The following is a 3704-nucleotide window of genomic DNA, read 5'->3' as shown; positions in this document are numbered from 1 at the left end:
CATATTGTTTTTGTAACGACCAGACATCTGCTGTTCTCATGTCAGACATCAGACGTCATCCTATACCAGAAAGGTTATTCAAAAAAGTTGATCCATTATATTTTTAAAGGTCGTACAAAATTGACACAGAATCGAAATTTTTAAAGAAGACGATGTAAGTACCTTAATAATATTTGTAGGATGCGAACTTCCTTTCTTCCACTCACCAATCGGTTTGACATAATAAAATCTGTCACGGCATAATTCTGGTTTAAAAACCTATCGATTTTTCAAAAATGTGTATTTTAGGGTACTTTATAAGAACGTCAAAAAAAAACCCGGATAAACTTTGTTTTGAAGTTATTGATAAAAAACTCGAAAAACTTCATTTATTTTAGTTACGCGAAACAAAATACTTAGAATTGAATTTTTTTAAATGTTTTTTTCCAAACTGAAAAAAATGTAGCTTTTGAAGTTCTTCATCAATAACTTCAAAACAAAGTTTGTCCAGCCTTTTTTTTTTTTACTTTCTTACAAAGCACCCAAAAACACACATTTTTGAAGAAAAAAAATTTTATAAATCGAAAAGTTGCTAAACAGAATCGTTCCTCTGTTAGTTTAATTTCAAATCAGAAATAATCATGTCAAATCGTTTGTCAAGTAAAAAGTAGACAAGGTCCAATGATATATTTTTAAAAAATAATTGGATCTACCATTCGTATGCCACCCTTTAAGTTATTATTCAGTGAGTAATAAAGAATAATTATGAATATACGTGTGCATTTCAGGAATTGTTTAAAAGCAGTTATTTTATTATGGACCGGCATCATAGTTTTCCATGCATCGGTGACCGCTTTTAGGGCTGATGATATGGAAATAAGTGCAGTAAAAGTAAACTCTTGTGGAGGAGTGTTTAAAAGTTTTGAAATATACTTTTCTTTAATACGTAATGAGAGGACCCAGCAACGCTTGAAATGGGAGGGCGGCGATCCAAAAAGTATGTGAAAATTGTGGTGTAAAACTGTAACAACTACATTATACCTAAACTATGTTGATTAGTATAATGTACCTAATTGAGTTTTTTTTAGGTACTCATGGACAACTAATGCATTTAACAATACCTTTTGATAAATCACCGTGTAATGAAGGAATACTGCAGCATAAATTTAAAAAAATCGAATCGCCTGTAAAGGTATACCTAATTAATATTTATAACTTTTAATATTACTAAAATTTAAAATTATTGCTTTTAATTTTAAACTTGTTAATATTTATTTTCACATAGTTAGAACTTTTTCGGTCTAAATTAAACGGATGTTTTAACTAAGACAACCACATAATAAATTAATAAATAATAAGGTTTCGGCTTTTAATTTAAACATATATAAAAATGGATGTTGGTTTAACCCCCCCTCCCACACTAAGAATTCTCTCGGATTATGTACGCTTAGAAATAATTAAGTATTAATTTAAAAAACAAACATTAAAGTTCTACGGATTTTAATTTTTATAAATGGATACTACTCTGATGTAGGTATAGTAGGTTTCGAGTGTGTACTGGATGAAATTATTAAATTCGATGATTTAGGTATCTATCTTTACGAATAATGATTCTGAGCGGGTATGTTATCAATTATATATTTTTATGATACCTATGTTTCTTGATACTGCTTTTAAAGAAACTTATTTTCCTATTAGTATTACGAAAGATTGGTTTAATTTTTCCCAACAGCGATACATTTATTACATATTTGTATAAAACAATAAAGAATTTTACGCCTATACCTATAAAATCAAAAATAGTCAATAGGTATATTTTGAAAGTTTTATCTTGTATGGAAATTTGTCATACAATCATTTTATGATAATTTAAAGTATATGCGGATATTTGTTTTTGAGTTACTATAAAGTCAAAGCATTTTCATTCCACCAAATGTTGATGACAAACAGAACAAAAAGACACATAATTATGAAATCATTCCGCTCAGAATCTAAAAATAAAACTAAATAACCGTGTGGTTTTCTAGGGCATTAAATTATATAAAGGTATCATCAGAATTGTATTTTGAATTGAAATTCAATATACTATTTTTATTTATAGAAAACATACCTAGATTTCTAAATTATTAGTATCCAAAAATTGATATTGTATGAATTAAATATTTACAGGTCTAAAAAGAAGAATACTAGAGTTAACAGCAAGCAATTACAATTCAATCCATCACGAAAAGAAATGTCAAGGAAATTAATAAATGTATAGGTATTCATTACTTATAACTTTTTTATATAATTATTTACATTAACATAATTATTATGATCAGCTGTAAACTTCTGTATTGCTAAAGTTATATAATATTTGTTTTGGGTTACATCATTTCTCTTTTAAGAGATTATTTTTTATTATTTTGACAATCACACAATAGATATTCATGTTTTACTTCTCCGTTGAGCAATAAATGTAAAGATTTTACAATAATGGGTTTATTTAGTTGGTGTATGAAGAAAAGTACCTACATTAACTTTAAGGAAAAACGATAACTATGAATACCAAGTCAGTTTTCTTCAATTGTTGAGGTGTGCATTTTTGAGCGGTTTCTTAATTAGAATTTTCTAGAATTGGTATATTATTGTAATTTGTATAATACTATTACTCTTTTGTGATATATAAGGATATTTACTTATTTTATCAATGTAGGTATGTAATATTACATTTTAATTTTTAAATAAAAACATAGAAGGATACAAGGATCCTGATAATACCTATGTTTCTCTTAGCTGAATTAATAATTCCTAAAATCATATAATGTAACATTATTTTTAAGTATTTAAAAATGTACATTTACAGAGGCAAGTATTGGCATTTTAATATTTGTTATAGTTAAGTTAAGTTAATGACGGACCAAAGAAACAAAAACACAATATTATGATTGGTGGCAATTATTAACTACTTTACATATTTTATAACTATTTAGATTTTGGAGTAACAGTTTCAAATCACTTTCACTTTGTCATTTGTTTCTTAATATTATGTGTTGTAACATAAGAAGAGTAAATACTAATTTAGAATTATTTTTTACTAATTTAAATACTATGAAACAAACCTTGTTTTAGTAATCCAGTGTTGATAATCCATAAAGCCATACACTTGACACAGGTAATGATGTATTGCACGTTTTATTATAAACTACCTACCTATGTACACATATATTTAAATATTTTAACACTAATAACACTATAATATTAAATGTCTAAAGGCTAATGAACTATTGGACTTAATTTAAAAATTAGAAAAAAAGCTAAGTAGGTAACAGGCGCGGCTCCAGAGACTTACAAATGGGGGGGGGGGGCATTTTTTTCAGCTATCACTAAATTGCAAAGGGGACTTAGAGAATATTCTAACCTGGAACCTGTAAGTTTGTCAATAAATAATGTCTTGTATTTACACATTATATTTGGTTTTATTTAATAAAATATTTATACAACAAACTCCAGCCTTCTTTTTTTTTTTGTTTAGAAAATAATTCTATTATTTCGTCCACTTTATCATACATATTAATATTTTGATGTACGTTTAACAAGCATAAACTTGTTAAACGATCCACGTCCATCCTTGATCGAAGCCAAGTTTGAACTCTGCGTAGAGTCGAAAAACTTCTCTCAGCCGATGCAACACTGACTGGGAGTGTTGCTAATATTTGCTAAATACAATCTTATATGTAGGAAAT

This window comes from Acyrthosiphon pisum, chromosome X, assembly GCF_005508785.2.
Source record: "Acyrthosiphon pisum isolate AL4f chromosome X, pea_aphid_22Mar2018_4r6ur, whole genome shotgun sequence".
NCBI classification, from domain to species: domain Eukaryota; kingdom Metazoa; phylum Arthropoda; class Insecta; order Hemiptera; family Aphididae; genus Acyrthosiphon; species Acyrthosiphon pisum.
Note: the sequence above shows the minus strand (reverse complement) of the source record.